Source organism: Procambarus clarkii, chromosome 91 (genome assembly GCF_040958095.1).
Source record: "Procambarus clarkii isolate CNS0578487 chromosome 91, FALCON_Pclarkii_2.0, whole genome shotgun sequence".
Classification (NCBI taxonomy): Eukaryota; Metazoa; Arthropoda; class Malacostraca; order Decapoda; family Cambaridae; genus Procambarus; species Procambarus clarkii.
In genome coordinates, this window is record NC_091240.1 from 12,099,341 (window position 1) to 12,117,371 (window position 18,031).

Genomic DNA, 18,031 nt, shown 5'->3' on the forward strand with positions numbered 1-18,031 from the left:
TACAACTACAAATATCTTTAGTTTTACTTTAAATTTTGTCCTAAAAGAGTTTTCATATATAGATCCAGTTTCTGCCGTTCTTCTGACATAAAAAGACCATTGGTTTAATAAGTTATTAAGATGTTTTCAACAATATTACTAGGGCTTTCACCGATTCTAACATGGGCGACCCTTTTGGAAACGCAACACATGGGTTGACCTGATTGATATATGGGTCAGCGCCTAGATTCAGGAAGCTCTGTGTATTTCTTCGTAAAAATTTATCTGAGGGGTCACTGACATATATTGGTCTCGACGAAAGAAAGGATTAGTAGAAATTCTAAGAGAGAATCAAATAGTTTCCGACTTTCATATTATTTCACCTGTCAGCTAATGATATTAGGTGAACATGCTTGTGCTTTAATTTTATTTAGTAACCCCTTATATATAATATGGTATTAGTAGTAGAAGTAGTACATTGTACTACCTAAGCTTTTAATCAAAACAAAATGCATAAATTCACAACACAATTGAGGTTCTTATTTGCGTCTTATTTCATTGTAAAAGGAGTTAATTTCCAAACAGGGTTGTATAAATAAATCTTATCTTTGCATTCAATTTTGTACGGTAATTTTTCAAACTTAAAATGTAAATAGCTATATATATATATATACCCCCTCTGAATGAAAAATGGCCTAATTTAACATATGTGCTAAAAATATTAACATAAATAATTCGTTTGTTAGATAACAAGATATTCATAGCAATAAGGTTTCTTGGAAAGGCCTCTAATGCACGCAAATACTAGTTTACGCACTTTTCGGGGAGTACGAATGGAATTTCAAAATGGCGTTCAAACGGCGGTTGGTCGTTGGAGGCTCAGCGGCTCAGTAGTGTCGGTGCCGCCAACGCGACAACATGTACCGCTGATTTCCGACATTACCAACATTGCTCCAGGTAAGAGTGATAATTCTTTTTGACATATTTATATCTTATATATACCCAGTATATAGAATTATATAATATAATGGGGTTTCGCGTATGAAGTTTGCTTCGAACAATGCCTATCAATGTTAGTTTAGTTCGTTTATTATGCACCCCATACCCATCTTGTGGGCGGTAGTGGAAAGGGTTACAGAGGCACATAATGGGCTCAGGGACTAAACCCCACAATTCATTTAGCTAAGCAAGTTACAATCTTGATGAGCTAGTTACAAAATTCAATATAAGTCGTCACATCAACAATGGGTTCGAGATCGACCTCAAGTACAGGTTCTAAATGAAGCAACTGACATATGTGGAGAGCTAGTGTCACAATTTGTTTGTCCTACACACCGCCCCTAAAATTTCTGGTAGCAGATCAGGTCCCCCATTTGTTCTGATTTTTTTTTCAAATTGGATTTTACAATTCAAGTGTTATGTTATTTACTGCTTTAGCAGATAGGCGGTTCCATGGGTTTATAACCCTGTGGGTGAAAATATAGCTTATGTTTTCAGTCCTACGCTGCGGCTTGTTGGACTTGAAACCGTTGTTCCTTGTTTATGTTCCATCTGACCTTTTGAAGTTGTTCTCTGAATCCATATCTTCGAAGCTGTTCACTATTTTAATAGTTTCGGTGAGATCCATCCTGGCATATGCCTAGTTTGCAGTGTTGTTAGCCCTCTGACCCTCAACCATTCATGGTATGAAACTAGACTTCATTCTGCAATTATTTTTGTCGCCTGGTGTTCAATTTTCTCCATGAAAGGTTGGCGCGGGGTGGGTTCTCTGTCGGGCTCCAAGTGGGTTCTCTGTCGGGCTCCAAGTGGGTTCTCTGTCGGGCTCCAAGTGGGTTCTCTGTCGGGCTCCAAGTGGGTTCTCTGTCGGGCTCCAAGTGGGTTCTCTGTCAGGCTCCAAGTGGGTTCTCTGTCGGGCTCCAAGTGGGTTCTCTGTCGGGCTCCAAGTGGGTTCTCTGTCGGGCTCCAAGTGGGTTCTCTGTCGGGCCCCAAGTGGGTTCTCTGTCGGGCCCCAAGTGGGTTCTCTGTCGGGCCCCAAGTGGGTTCTCTGTCGGGCCCCAAGTGGGTTCTCTGTCGGGCCCCAAGTGGGTTCTCTGTCGGGGCTCCGGGGTGGGTTGTCGGTCGGGGCTCCGGGGTGGGTTGTCGGTCGGGGCTCCGGGGTGGGTTGTCGGTCGGGGCTCCGGGGTGGGTTGTCGGTCGGGGCTCCGGGGTGGGTTGTCGGTCGGGGCTCCGGGGTGGGTTGTCGGTCGGGGCTCCGGGGTGGGTTGTCGGTCGGGGCTCCGGGGTGGGTTGTCGGTCGGGGCTCCGGGGTGGGTTGTCGGTCGGGGCTCCGGGGTGGGTTGTCGGTCGGGGCTCCGGGGTGGGTTGTCGGTCGGGGCTCCGGGGTGGGTTGTCGGTCGGGGCTCCGGGGTGGGTTGTCGGTCGGGGCTCCGGGGTGGGTTGTCGGTCGGGGCTCCGGGGTGGGTTGACGGTCGGGGCTCCGGGCAGGCTTTAGGTACTCAACTGGCGGGCTCTGGGTGGGTGACTGTTCGGGCTCCAGGTGGGTGTCTGTCCGGCTTCGGGTGGGTTGTCGGTCGGGGCTCCGGGGTGGGTTGTCGGTCGGGGCTCCGGGGTGGGTTGTCGGTCGGGGCTCCGGGGTGGGTTGACGGTCGGGGCTCCGGGCAGGCTTTAGGTACTCAACTGGCGGGCTCTGGGTGGGTGACTGTTCGGGCTCCACGTGGGTGTCTGTCCGGCTTCGGGTGGGTTCTTGGTAGGGCTTGGGGGGTGGGTTCTTGGTAGGGCTTGGGGGTGTGTGGGTACTTGGTAGGGCTTGGGGGGGTGTGGGTTCTTGGTAGGGCTTGGGGGGGTGTGGGTTCTTGGTAGGGCTTGGGGGGGGTGTGGGTTCTTGGTAGGACTTGGGGGGTGTGGGTTCTTGGTAGGGCTTGGGGGGGGTGTGGGTTCTTGGTAGGGCTTGGGGGGGGGTGTGGGTTCTTGGTAGGGCTTGGGGGGTGTGGGTTCTTGGTAGGGCTTGGGGGGGGTGTGGGTATTTGGTAGGGCTTGGAGGGGTGTGGGTTCTTGGTAGGGCTTGGGGGGGTGTGGGTTCTTGGTAGGGCTTGAGGGGGTGTGGGTTCTTGGTAGGGCTTGGGGGGTGTGGGTTCTTGGTAGGGCTTGGGGGGGGGGGGTTTGGGTTCTTGGTAGGGCTTGGGGGGGGTGTGGGTTCTTGGTAGGGCTTGGGGGGGGTGTGGGTTCTTGGTAGGGCTCGGGGGGGTGTGGGTTCTTGGTAGGGCTCGGGAGGGTGTGGGTTCTTGGTAGGGCTCGGGGGGGGTGTGGGTTCTTGGTAGGGCTCGGGGGGGGGTGTGGGTTCTTGGTAGGGCTCGGGGGGGGGGTGTGGGTTCTTGGTAGGGCTCGGGGGAAGGGGGGGGGGGTTTGGGTTCTTGGTAGGGCTCGGGGGGGGGTGTGGGTTCTTGGTAGGGCTCGGGGAGGTGTGGGTTCTTGGTAGGGCTCGGGGGGGGTGTGGGTTCTTGGTAGGACTCGGGGGGGGGGGGGGGGGAGTTCTTGGTAGGGCTCGGGGGGGGGGTGTGGATTCTTGGTAGGGCTCAGGGGGGTGTGGGTTCTTGGTAGGGCTCGGGGGGGGGGGGGTTCTTGGTAGGGCTTGGGGTGGGTTCTTGGTAGGGCTTGGGGTGGGTTCTCGGTAGGGCTCGGGGCGGGCTCCAGGTACTCAACTGACGGGCTCCGGTTCGCTCAACTGGCGGGCTCCGGTTCACTCAACTGGCGGGCTCCGGTTTATTAAACTGGCGGGCTCCGGGTGTTTGACTGGTCGGGCTCCGGGTGGGTAACTGTTCGGGCTCCAGGTGGGTGTCTGTCCGGCTTCGGGTATGTTCTTGGTAGGGCTTCGGGGTGGGTTCTTGGTAGGGTTAGGGTTGGCTCCCAGTCAGGCTCAGGGTGGGCTCTTTCGGGTTCGGGATGGGCTCTCGGGCTTGGGGTACCTCTGTAGGGCTCGGGGTAGGTTCTTGGTCGGGCCCAGGGTGGGTTCTCTGTAGGGCTCGGGGTGTTTTCATGGTAGGACTAGGGGTAGGTTCTCTGTAGGGATCAGGGTGGGTTCTCGGTAGGGCTCTGGGTGGGTTCTCGGTCGGGCTCGGGGCGGGCTCCAGGTACTCAACTGACGGGTTCCAGTTCACACAACTGGCGGGCTCCGGTTCACTCAACTGGCGGGCTCCGGTTTACTAAACTGGCGGGCTCCGGGTGTTTGACTGGTCGGGCTCCGGGTGGGTGACTGTTCGGGCTCCAGGTGGGTGTCTGTCCGGCTTCGGGTGGGTTCTCGGTAGGGCTTGGGGGTGGGTTCTCGGTAGGGCTTGGGGTGGGTTCTCGGTAGGGCTTGGGGTGAATTCTCGGTAGGGCTTGGGGCTGGGTTCTCGGTAGGGCTTGGGGCTGGGTTCTCGGTAGGGCTTGGGGCTGGGTTCTCGGTAGGGCTTGGGGCTGGGTTCTCGGTAGGGCTTGGGGCTGGGTTCTCGGTAGGGCTTGGGGCTGGGTTCTCGGTAGGGCTTGGGGCTGGGTTCTCGGTAGGGCTTGGGGCTGGGTTCTCGGTAGGGCTTGGGGCTGGGTTCTCGGTAGGGCTTGGGGGTGGGTTCTCGGTAGGGCTTGGGGGTGGGTTCTCGGTAGGGCTTGGGGGTGGGTTCTCGGTAGGGCTTGGGGCTGGGTTCTCGATAGGGCTTGGGGCTGGGTTCTCGGTAGGGCTTGGGGGTGGGTTCTCGGTAGGGCTTGGGGGGTGGGTTCTCGGTAGGGCTTGGGGGGTGGGTTCTCGGTAGGGCTTGGGGGTGGGTTCTCGGTAGGGCTTGGGGCTGGGTTCTCGGTAGGGCTTGGGGGTGGGTTCTCGGTAGGGCTTGGGGGGTGGGTTCTCGGTAGGGCTTGGGGGGTGGGTTCTCGGTAGGGCTTGGGGGTGGGTTCTCGGTAGGGCTCGGGGTGGACTCTTTCGGGATCGGGATAGGCTCTCGGGCTTGGGGAACCTCTGTAGGGCTCGGGGTAGGTTCTTGGTCGGGCTCAGGGTGGGTTCTCGGTAGGGCTCGGGGCGGGCTCCAGGTACTCAACTGACGGGTTCCAGTTCACTCAACTGGCGGGCTCCGGTTCACTCAACTGGCGGGCTCCGGTTTACTAAACTGGCGGGCTCCGGGTGTTTGACTGGTCGGGCTCCGGGTGGGTGACTGTTCGGGCTCCAGGTGGGTGTCTGTCCAGCTTCGGGTGGGTTCTTGGTAGGGCTTGGGGTGGGTTCTTGGTAGGTATTAGGGCTGGGTTCTTGGTAGGGCTTGGGGGTGGGTTCTTGGTAGGGCTTGGGGGTGGGTTCTTGGTAGGGCTTGGGGGTGGGTTCTTGGTAGGGTTTGGGGTTGGCTCCCGGTCAGGCTCGGGGTGGGCTCTTTCGGGATCGGGATAGGCTCTCGGGCTTGGGGAACCTCTGTAGGGCTCGGGGTAGGTTCTTGGTCGGGCTCAGGGTGGGTTCTCGGTAGGGCTCGGGGCGGGCTCCAGGTACTCAACTGACGGGTTCCAGTTCACTCAACTGGCGGGCTCCGGTTCACTCAACTGGCGGGCTCCGGTTTACTAAACTGGCGGGCTCCGGGTGTTTTGACTGGTCGGGCTCCGGGTGGGTGACTGTTCGGGCTCCAGGTGGGTGTCTGTCCAGCTTCGGGTGGGTTCTTGGTAGGGCTTGGGGTCGGTTCTTGGTAGGTATTAGGGCTGGGTTCTTGGTAGGGCTTGGGGGTGGGTTCTTGGTAGGGCTTGGGGGTGGGTTCTTGGTAGGGCTTGGGGGTGGGTTCTTGGTAGGGTTTGGGGTTGGCTCCCGGTCAGGCTCGGGGTGGGCTCTTTCGGGATCGGGATAGGCTCTCGGGCTTGGGGAACCTCTGTAGGGCTCGGGGTAGGTTCTTGGTCGGGCTCAGGGTGGGTTCTCGGTAGGGCTCGGGGCGGGCTCCAGGTACTCAACTGACGGGTTCCAGTTCACTCAACTGGCGGGCTCCGGTTCACTCAACTGGCGGGCTCCGGTTTACTAAACTGGCGGGCTCCGGGTGTTTGACTGGTCGGGCTCCGGGTGGGTGACTGTTCGGGCTCCAGGTGGGTGTCTGTCCAGCTTCGGGTGGGTTCTTGGTAGGGCTTGGGGTGGGTTCTTGGTAGGTATTAGGGCTGGGTTCTTGGTAGGGCTTGGGGGTGGGTTCTTGGTAGGGCTTGGGGGTGGGTTCTTGGTAGGGCTTGGGGGTGGGTTCTTGGTAGGGCTTGGGGGTGGGTTCTTGGTAGGGTTTGGGGTTGGCTCCCGGTCAGGCTCGGGGTGGGCTCTTTCGGGATCGGGATAGGCTCTCGGGCTTGGGGAACCTCTGTAGGGCTCGGGGTAGGTTCTTGGTCGGGCTCAGGGTGGGTTCTCGGTAGGGCTCGGGGCGGGCTCCAGGTACTCAACTGACGGGTTCCAGTTCACTCAACTGGCGGGCTCCGGTTCACTCAACTGGCGGGCTCCGGTTTACTAAACTGGCGGGCTCCGGGTGTTTGACTGGTCGGGCTCCGGGTGGGTGACTGTTCGGGCTCCAGGTGGGTGTCTGTCCGGCTTCGGGTGGGTTCTTGGTAGGGCTTGGAGTGGGTTCTTGGTAGGTATTGGGGCTGGGTTCTCGGTAGGGCTTTGGGCTGGGTTCTCGGTAGGGCTTGGGGCTGGGTTCTCGGTAGGGCTTGGGGGGTGGGTTCTCGGTAGGGCTTGGGGGGTGGGTTCTCGGTAGGGCTTGGGGGGGTTGGGTTCTCGGTAGGGCTTGGGAGGTGGGTTCTCGGTAGGGCTTGGGGGGGGTTCTCGGTAGGGCTTGGGGGGGGGGTTCTCGGTAGGGCTTGGGGGGGGGGTTCTCGGTAGGGCTTGGGGGGGTGGGTTCTCGGTAGGGCTTTGGGGGGGGTGGGTTCTCGGTAGGGCTGGGGGGGGGGTTCTCGGTAGGGCTTGGGGGGGTGGGTTCTCGGTAGGGCTTGGGGGGGTGGGTTCTCGGTAGGGCTTGGGGGGGTGGGTTCTCGGTAGGGCTTGGGGGGGTGGGTTCTCGGTAGGGCTTGGGGGGGGGGTGGGTTCTCGGTAGGGCTTGGGGGGGGGTGGGTTCTCGGTAGGGCTTGGGGGGTGGGTTCTCGGTAGGGCTTGGGGGGTGGGTTCTCGGTAGGGCTTGGGGGGTGGGTTCTCGGTAGGGGTCGGGGTGGGCTCTTTCGGGATTGGTATAGGCTCTTGGGCTTGGGGAACCTCTGTAGGGCTCGGGGTAGGTTCTTGGTCGGGCTCAGGGTGGGTTCTCGGTAGGGCTCGAGGCGGGCTCCAGGTACTCAACTGACGGGTTCCAGTTCACTTAACTGGCGGGCTCCGGTTCATTCAACTGGCGGGCTCCGGTTTACTAAACTGGCGGGCTCCGGGTGGGTGACTGTTCGGGCTCCAGGTGGGTGTCTGTCCAGCTTCGGGTGGGTTCTTGGTAGGGCTTGGGGGTGGGTTCTTGGTAGGGCTTGGGGGTGGGTTCTTGGTAGGGTTTGGGGTTCGCTCCCGGTGAGGCTCGGGATGGGCTCTTTCGGGATCGGGATAGGCTCTCGGGCTTGGGGAACCTCTGTAGGGCTCGGGGTAGGTTCTTGGTTGGGCTCAGGGTGGGTTCTCTATTGGGCTCGGGGTGGGTTCTTGGTAGGGCTCGGGGCGGGTTCTCTGTAGGGATCGGGATGGGTTCTCGGTTGGGCTCGGGGCGGGCTCCAGGTACTCAACTTACGGGTTCCAGTTCACTCAACTGGCGGGCTCCGGTTCATTCAACTGGCGGGCTCCGGTTTACTAAACTGGCGGGCTCCGGGTGTTTGACTGGTCGGGCTCCGGGTGGGTGACTGTTCGGGCTCCAGGTGGGTGTCTGTCCAGCTTCGGGTGGGTTCTTGGTAGGGCTTGTGGTGGGTTCTTGGTAGGTATTGGGGCTGGGTTCTTGGTAGGGCTTGGGGGGTGGGTTCTCGGTAGGGCTTGGGGGGTGGGTTCTCGGTAGGGCTTGGGGGGTGGGTTCTCGGTAGGGCTTGGGGGGTGGGTTCTCGGTAGGGCTTGGGGGGTGGGTTCTCGGTAGGGCTTGGGGGGTGGGTTCTCGGTAGGGCTTGGGGGGTGGGTTCTCGGTAGGGCTTGGGGGGTGGGTTCTCGGTAGGGCTTGGGGGGTGGGTTCTCGGTAGGGCTTGGGGGGTGGGTTCTCGGTAGGGCTTGGGGGGGGGTTCTCGGTAGGGCTTGGGGGGGTGGGTTCTCGGTAGGGCTTGGGGGGTGGGTTCTCGGTAGGGCTTGGGGGGTGGGTTCTCGGTAGATCTTGGGGGGTGGGTTCTTGGTAGGGCTCGGGGTGGGCTCTTTCGGGATCGGGATAGGCTCTCGGGAACCTCTGTAGGGCTCGGGGTAGGTTCTTGGTCGGGCTCAGGGTGGGTTCTCGGTAGGGCTCGGGGCGGGCTCCAGGTACTCAACTGATGGGTTCCAGTTCACTCAACTGGCGGGCTCCGGTTCACTCAACTGGCGGTCTCCGGTTTACTAAACTGGCGGGCTCAGGGTGTTTGACTGGTCGGGCTCCGGGTGGGTGTCTGTCCGGCTTCGGGTGGGTTCTTGGTAGGGCTTGGGGGTGGGTTCTTGGTAGGGCTTGTGGGTGGGTTCTTGGTAGGGCTTGGTGGTGGGTTCTTGGTAGGGCTTGGTAGTGGGTTCTTGGTAGGGTTTGGGGGTGGGTTCTTGATAGGGCTTGGGGGTGGGGTCTTGGTAGGGCTTGGGGGTGGGGTCTTGGTAGGGCTTGGGGGTGGGGTCTTGGTAGGGCTTAGGGTTGACTCCTGGTCAGGCTCGGGGTGGGCTCTTTCGGGTTTGAGATGGGCTCTCGGGCTTGGGGAACCTTTGTAGGGCTCGGGGTAGGAATGTTGATGTTCTGCATGAACATCACTGCAGAAATATCTCTAAGATTCTCTATGCAGGTCTCATATATAGACCAAATGTGTGGAATTTCCTAACCCATTGTCTTCACTTTAGTATCCCACATTGTGCTAATTACTCGTCTGGTGCTGTACTATCTACATATGCACTCCAGCAACATCATTTCTCATCACCCTTATTACTACCTTACCTCTCACTTAACAATTAGCTTAGCTTAGATGTCACGCTATTGTGATTTCTGTGTGTAATGAAGTAAGGGCGAAGAGGTAGAACGGCCTATTAACATAGCTCGAGTGCATGGGGGAATTGTGTAAAATCCTGGTTTGTCTCTCGGAGAGGCTGCAGGATCCAAGTAAATTCAGAAGAATTTCTGGTTGCAATTCTTATACCATGTCGTAGCTCAGTCGATTAAGGCAGCGTCTGGGATGCTCTTGGACGCAGGTTCGAATTCTTGTCACGGCCCCTTGTAGATTTGTTCTCTTAAGATTAACTGTTTCCCTTGTACAATAATTTGAAATTCACTGCAAATTTTGTGTTAGCTTTAAGATTTGCCTAAAATGCTATGCATGTTAGTGGCTTTACAAGAATGTACAGATGATGACGATTCATTTGTACAAATAACCCATTGTAGTGAATAATATTGTAGTGTCGGGGGGCCCTAACAGCTGAGTGGACAGCGCTCTGGATTTGTATTCCTAAGGTTCCGGGTTTGATCCCCAGTGGAGGTGGAAACAAATGGGCAGAGTTTCTTTCACCCTGATGCCCCTGTTACCTAGCAGTAAATAGGTACCTGAGAGTTAGACAGCTGCTACTGGCTGCTTCCTGGGGGGGTGTAACAAAAAGGAGGCCTGGTCGAGGACTGGGCCACGGGGACGCTAAGCCCCGAAATCATCTCAAGATAACCTCAAAATACTGTAGTGTAGTGGTCAACACAGTCAGCTCGCAATTGAAACGTTCAGGATTGATTTCTGCCGCAGGACAGGGACGTTTGCTTTTGCCCGATGCCTGTGTTCACCTAGCGGTAAATAAGTACCTAGGAGTTAGGCAACTATTGTTGGTTGCATCTTGGGAAAGACTAGTAGTTGACCTAGAGGGGACATTGATAAACCTAACTGGCTTTCTGTCCCAATGGGAAATCATACTTCAGTACGATACAAGTAAATAAACTTTTCAAGATCTTTTCTGTGGAGAGCCTTGTAGGCTCCAGGAAGCCTCTGGGTTCACCCAGAAAATGGTGTTTCATTACATTCAGTGCTGTATTTTTTTTTTTTTTTAATAATGTGTTACTTTTGTGAGGGTTTGTGTACAGTAATTATTGAATTTCATTGTTGTTTGTATTTGTAATGTTCTCTCATTTTCTCTCCTGATTTTCCATAACTAATCACTTCTTGCTTCTTACAAAGGGAATTATAAAACCTGTGTTTATTGAATTCATTTTATTTTCCTTCTCACTCTTATGCTTTAATGTTACTTATTTGATCAATAACACCTTACTGATACAGTAATAATAATAATACATTAATATTACATTTTTATACATAATAACTGCAATATAATGTAATTTGACCATTGACAGGTACAAACCATCGGCACAAGGGACTCCAGGAGCCCCTGGTGAAGATCCAACTACTGACTACATGAATGTACTAGGCATGATCTTCAGCATGTGTGGTCTAATGATGAGAGTAAGTTTTGGGTTTCTGGCATTATAGGGTCTGTTCTGAAGCCCAAGGTATCATCCCTATTGTCTACCACTATCATCCCTATTCATCCTGGCACTAGCTTGCTCAGTTTTTGTTTTATTTTCAACTCATATTTTATGAACTACTGTGTATTATTGCATTAAGTGATGTTGGCATTCATGGGAACATTTTCTGTGGGAGCCATGCTTTGTGAATTGTTCATATTCATGCTTCACTTGTCAGTTTAAGGCACCCATCTTGTGTGCCCTTAGCTGTTTATTCATTCTGATTTAGTTTCTCAACTCTCTGCCTTGTAGCTAGTTTGTATTACCCATTCCCACCAGTAATATTTTTCAAGATTCTGGGTGTTGTCCTAGTCAGGGCTTCTCCTTTTGAGTTGCCATTACATCAGTACTGCTTGGGACTCGGTCCACGTAGTCAGGCCTGTTGCTGGGTATTTTAGTGTGTGTTATGTCTGATTCTGACTAGTGTGCCATGTGCCTTGCACCATCGTCTGTGTGTACAGTTGGGGTCACACTAATAATACTTCGATACCTGTCACATAGGTCTGATCTTTCTAGTTTTTTAATTGATAGAAGGTTGGAGAACTGTCAACTCAACCCATGATAATAATAATAATAATAATAATTTTTATTTAGGTAAAGGTACATACATAAAGAGATTTTACAAAGTTTGTTGGCTTTATAGATAGAGCTAGTACATACAATGCCTAAAGCCACTAATTACGCAAAGCGTTTCGGGCAGGAAATACATTAATACATTAATTGATAGGAGGTTGGAGAACCGTCAACTCAACCCTTGTGACTAACATGGATGTCCATTATTCGGTAATTATTGTGCTGAAGATTGTAATTAATAGTCAAAAACATTTTCACTTTACTGAAAAATTTATGGCATGAGTGTGAAGTGAACTAAAAGTGTGACAAAGCAACAACAGTCAGCTGAATGCTGGGCATGGGGGAAGAGGGAGGGAGGGTGTGAAACTATCCCTTCCTCATTTCCTCTCTCAAGCATGGTGAGAAAGTTCTCTCATTTTGAATGTTTGGTTTCAATAAAGTTGTGTGTGTGTACATCTATAATTTTAATACCAAATTATCTGTGATCAGTATCATGTGCCATAATCAAAATGCATCATAAATGAATTTTTGTGAATATTTATTAATAATAATAATTCATTGTGTTGGAGGACTGGCAGCCAGGTTATACATACAGTACATGTTAGGCTTGTATCCAGGTTCCCCCCCTATCCCCAGGGTCTAATTACTGACCCTCCCCAGTATGCAACCCCACAATAAGCTGACTGACTTTTGGGTACCTATTTCCTGCTTGGTGAACAGGTGCATTAGGTGATAGGATGCACACCCACCATTTCTATCTTGCCTGGGATTTGAACCCAGAATTCTAGATTGTGAGTCAAGAACGAACTCGACTGTACTACCAGTACCCTCAATTTACTGAGATTTATATCAAGAATGGTTGAGTTTGTGTAAATCCTGGTCATTGTTATGATGGGCCCACCAATAATTGTCATATACTGTAGTTATGATTTTTAAATGAAATAGTTTGCCAATGATTGCTCTATCATATGCCATTGTCGAAATGATAAGTACATACAGTACTGTAATAGATCATGTTGGACCACAAATTTTAGATCCATTTGGCATAGGGTCTCCCTGTTTTTGTGCAACTCTGGAGCTCTTCTCAGTGTAATTGTGTTTAGAGCAGGGTTCTTCCCAGCTGGTTTCACCATTTGTGTTGTCTTCAAAGATTGCCTTGATAGCATTGCTCTAGTTGTTTGAGCTACTTCTGTGGGATGTGGTTGCATATTTACACTATATGCGGCCTGTCGTGCTTTCCAGCATGCAGTTCTGGATCATCAGGAGTCTTTTTAGCTGTATTCCTTGTGGTTTGCCACTTTTTTATACTCTTTCTACTTTCTGGAGGGGAAGGGAAGGGAATTATTAGGAGAAATCACTAAATCATTATAACTATATAGCATTTGAAAGGGATCAGTATAAGGATTTGGGATGGGACATGGGGACGAAATTGTGCCCAACCACTTGGACAGTCGGGGATTGAACACCGGCTTGCAAAAAAATGGGCCGTCGCTCTACTGTCTAGCCCAAGTGGTTGGGCAGGAAGGGAAGGTAGATCAATCTTTGTTAGCTGGCAGTGCAGTATTTTAGCCTCAGTCTGCTTCAGTTGGGTTCTTCGGATCCAGCTTTGGGCCATGTTTAGATCCATATCTCCTGGCTGGGGTAGGGGTTCTAGTGCATCGTTCGCTCTGGACAGTGCTCCTGTTCACCCTTCGTCTTTGAAGTGTTGACCTTTTAGGCAAGTTGATTGAAACCTCGGGAAACCGTAGGGCTGTCATCAGGTGGAAGATGGGTAAATCAAGGGCCTACCAGAAAAAGATGTTTAATTATACAGTATTCAATGCTTAATTTTCACATATATAGTACAGTACATGTTTTAAGTAAATAATATCAGACTTTATCTTGGATCATTTTCTTATTTAGGGTTTTAATCTTGTAATATTTATATTGAGGAATGTGATTTCTACTCAAGTTATGAATTTTAATCCTCCAAATACTGTATTATTTAAACTATGATTATAGAAATTTTAGACATTGTTGTTATAAATGATACTCTATAGTGAACTCATTATTTTTTACTCGCAGCTGAAGTGGTGTGCTTGGATTGCGCTATACTGCTCCTGCATCAGCTTTGCCAACTCGAGAGTCAATGACGATACAAAACAAATGCTCAGCAGCTTCATGTAAGGTTTATCTTATTTTCTTCTGAAATTTGTGTATTACTAAACCCATAAAGGTACAACCTGGCCTCATAGCACGTCACATTTTAACATACTTTACTTTGCCCAAGGCCAAAAACTTGTGTACTAAGCAAGGCAAATAAACATTGCTCCGGGGTGAATACCCTAACTGTGCAACCTGTCCTCTTACAAATTACGTCTGAATTTGGTCGTTTGCCCATATGGCCGAAAATGGACGTAATTTTAAAATAAAATGAAAAATTTTGGATTTTGTTTCAAAACAGTAAGTTAAATTAAGGGTCCTCTCGTAGATTAGGAGGGCAGGAAATTTTCCTAAAGTTTCAAAAGCTATGAAAAACGTTAATTGAAAGTTTCCTCTCCTAACCTTTCAGAGTAAGCCAGAGGACTTACAGAAAACGCAACAGTAAGTCACTTTCGTGAGCCAATTTCATTTCAAATTACGTCCATTTTTGGCCATAGCACGCATTCGAACGAAAAGCGTTATTTTCAAGAGGACAGGTTGAACCATGATGTGCCTGACCACCATCATACGGTGGGTCAGGTCACCTAAAGTCCCAGCTAGCCTGCCATCCCCACTCGTTGAGCCAAATGGAACATCCCTAAATGTTCCCAGCTGGTTGTGTTGTCTTCAAAGATTGCCTTGATAGCATTGCTCTAGTTGTTTGAGCTGCTCCTGTGGGATGTGGTTGCATATTTACACTATGCGGTTGCATATTTACACTATATATGTATCTCTATACAGTACTGTATACAGTACCCGAATATTCTATAGGGAAGAGAACAGGACTGGGAGGTGAGCTATTGACTACATGCCTGAAAAAGGCATTTCATTACCTGGATCTGGATTTGTACCTGGATAAGGGGGTTCTGGGATTTCTTTTCTTCAATCCTGGCCCGGGCCAGGCATGACGTGCAAGATCTTGGTCCAGTAGACTGTTGCTTGGAGTGGCCTGCAGGCCCACATACCCACTTACAATCTGGTTAGTCCAGCACTTCTTGCAGGAAACTCTAATTTTTTCTTGAAGAAATACTTTTGTTCCAGCCATACTTATTTTATTTGCTGGGAGGATATTAAGCAGCCGTGGGCTTTTGATATTCATACAGTGTTCTATGATTGTTCCTGTGGCACCTTTATTCTTCACTTGCGCTATTCTGCATTTTCTACCATATTGTTCGCTCCACAATGTTACAATATTGTGCAAATTTTGGACCTGGCGTTCAGTTATTTTCCATGTATACAGTACATGATGCCTCTCTTTTCTCCTTTCCAGAGAGTACATTTTGGGAACTTCAAATGGTCCCAATAATTTATGTACTTTATTGTGTTCGTGTGCTGAGTATGTTCTCTGTATTCCCTGTATTTCAACAATCTCTCTTGATCTGATTTGTTATTTTTGGGAGAGCCCTGTCAGTAGTTTTCTGAGCTTACTTGTCAGTCACTATAGCATTGACTTCATGATTTTCCTAAGGGTGACAACACTTGCATAATTGTCTTTTGTTATTGAATGTAATTTAAATTACATTAATCCAACCCATTGTTACTGGCTAATAGTTCTGATTTTCAAAGTAAATTGTCATAATTAAACAAATATACTTTTATTTGCTTGTCACAAATAATTTACTAATTATATTAACATTTCAGGTTGTCCATTTCTGCAGTTGTGATGTCCTACCTTCAAAACCCACAGCCAATGACACCTCCATGGTCCAATATATAAACAGTTCTATATTATCGATTGTTTTTGGTTGAATGGAAATGTATAATTGCCTCACCATACTTGTATTAGAATTGTACTGCTGAATGACAGTGACAATTTTAGTTTTAATAAGCTAGCTAATGGTGCCAGGTTTGTATTATGATGTGCAATATGGAACAGTGCCAACATTAGATGATGTGCATGAGTTACAAAATGGCTTGGTTTGTTAATCTTTTAATTTGTGTAGCCTGCACTATATAATTCTTGCGTTATACTTCCCATCCAAAAGTTTCTTGTAAGCAGCTTGTCTTTTTTTTTCTTTAACAAATGGACAAATTTGTAGTGTCCCATAACATTATCATGTCATTCATGCCAGTGTAAAAGGCAACAGCATGAAGGTCAAAGCTTTTCGTCATCTGGAGTACCACTTCTCCTAATGGTGACTCACAAGAGGGTGGATGACCTGGCAGAGCCCACGAGTAGGTAAGGCGGCGACCGGAGGGACCCCATGCGCATACATGATAACCCTCCCGCTCCGGGGCCTAGTTAGGAGCATCCACTGTGTCTAGTTTTCCATGTACTGTATGCCGACGTCAAATCATCATCCCTGCCGATTGGGCAGCCTGCTGCTTTGGCCTTCAGCGTTTGTTCTTTTTTAAATGTTATACTGTGCACCCCTACCTATGTGTGCTGTGTCCCATATAGAAAAAACCAACTATAAAAGAATTTTCCATTAATGTTTTTGTTTATTTTCAGGTTATTATTATGTATTAGTATCATCTTAACTCTTGTGGGTGTGATGAGATCTGCCATATGTTTATTTTAGTTTGTGTGTGTTAGGGTATTAGGTATGCTTAGGGGTCCGTCTTGCCATGCCCTGTGGCTGGGGGGATCGGGCTCCGAAGCTACATAAAAACCCTATACCCCCCGAAGTGGCAAGGGGAGTTAGGGGACAAAATATCCTGGAATATGAAGTACCTACGAGTTGATCCTCGAGTGACAACCACATTAGTACAGTAGATAGCCTCCATATTAGACATAAAAGGAAGACTTGATCACCACGTTAGAAATAGAAGAGTGAAAGGGAATTGGGAGTGGAATGGTAGGCAGTCAGTATGGGGGAAGGGAGACTTTTGGAGTACAGTATAGTACTGTCCATTCAGTAGAGCCAGGCTGTCACCTAATCGGATGACAGGTAGAGTAAAGTTATCAGTCACTAGCACTGATTTTATAGTTTTCTTCGAGGTGACATCAACTGCATAATATCTTTTTGATCATGAAATTACATTAAATCCAACCAGTTACTGCTGGCTAATAATTCTTAGACATAAAGGAAAGAGGACAAGTCAGAAGTACAGTAAATTGTTAATTCCTCTTTTAGGACTGCCTCCTCTTCCATTTTGCTTAGTTATGCAAAGTTGTTGTTTTATGGTTACAAAGGAAACATATCATTCCTTAATTTCTTATTTTGACTATATCAGAATTTAGAATTTCTAAAATATAGTTACAGGTTGTAAGTACAGTATGTATAACAGTTTATACAGTACTATACTTAGTGTATAAAATATATATTAATGCAGGCCATATGTATTATTGTTAAATATGTACTTTTGTATTTCATAGTAAACCTTTTACCATAATATATAATTATCTTCTCCTTTCAATAGTGCATTTGTCATGTTGAATTATATGGTATATCAGGATTTTATCGGTACTACCTTGTTGACTGCATGTTCCTCCCATTACTATACTGTATACAGTATCTCTCCTTCCCATTACAGTATTACGCTGAGATGTATCAGTAAGGTGGTTGGGCTCACTAGCTCAAGCAAAGAATATTCACTATACAATACTATATTGAATATAAATTCAGTGGATTTTGCACTACATGGGAACCTGGTCCAAGATAGTGATTTTAATCTAGCCAGTGACCTGTACAATGAATTTGGCATCTAGATAATACAGAATTCCTCCAAGACTGATAATTTTAAATTAATATTACTAAAAAATTCAAACAGTGCTTTTTCTATGGGATTTCTGCATCAAATTATGCACAAATGTATGTCCTATCATGTGCACAAATAAAGGGTGAATGCTGTGGATCTTGTTGTCCATTAAAATCTGTACAATAAAGCTTTCAGTCACATGCCATCCCTAAGGTGTGGCGTTGTTTACAATTTCCCATTTAGAATCCTTTCATTAGAAAGTATTTACACCACAGTATTGTATATCGAACATAAAATATTAAATGTATAAAGATATTGTACACAATGTGATAAATCAATGATATAATCTTTAGAGCAGGACAGCACGATCGAACCAATGTTGTGGATAACCACAGATGTGCACCTTAACCCATGGACTAGGATGTGCAAAAAGTTACACGACCTGGAGTCCACCTGAACTCGCTGCTAATTTGGAGGCGCCAATCTGGTTCTCGGTCCAATTTTTACACATAGCTCGCATACACTGGTGAAGGTAATGGTGTTCTCGACCATACTTTATTATTAACAAAGCAGCAGAAGTTTTTGTCAATAGGAGATACTTTTTCAGTGATGGTAAAGCAATGGATTCATCTACCCATTGAAGCTGTAAAAACCAAGATAGATTCAGTTCAAAATGTAAAAAAATTATAATGTAAAACGGGTAGAGGTGGGGGGATCTTACACAAGCTACCACTGGGTACATCAACACCAGTACATTTTCTAAACTAGGTGTGCATGTCAGAATCTGAGCATAATCACCTCAGTTGTGAAAGTAGTCGCCAAATAAGCACACACTAAGAATAAATGAAATGTTAAGATGCAACTTTCTAACAGAATTCCGATTAATTATGTGATTAGATTTGAATCCTTTGGCTTCTACGCCGCCCTGCTCCTTATTGTCCTAGTTGCATTGTCCCTCTTACGGTCGTGCATGTCCTTCTTGAATGTCCTGACTTCCAGGACGAGCGTGTGTCTTGCTTTCCGACCGCCCCTCGCGGTCA

At 49.0% G+C, this 18,031-nt stretch overlaps 1 long non-coding RNA gene across 1 annotated transcript; it reads left to right on the forward strand.

The window, feature by feature from the left end:
* Positions 1-800: 800 nt before the first annotated feature.
* On the forward strand, positions 801-16,692 carry LOC123773867 (uncharacterized). Its single transcript, XR_011225959.1, has 4 exons — positions 801-936; positions 10,425-10,533; positions 13,233-13,330; positions 14,991-16,692. It is a non-coding gene; the product is annotated as an uncharacterized lncRNA (long non-coding RNA).
* The last annotated feature ends 1,339 nt before the right edge of the window (positions 16,693-18,031 follow it).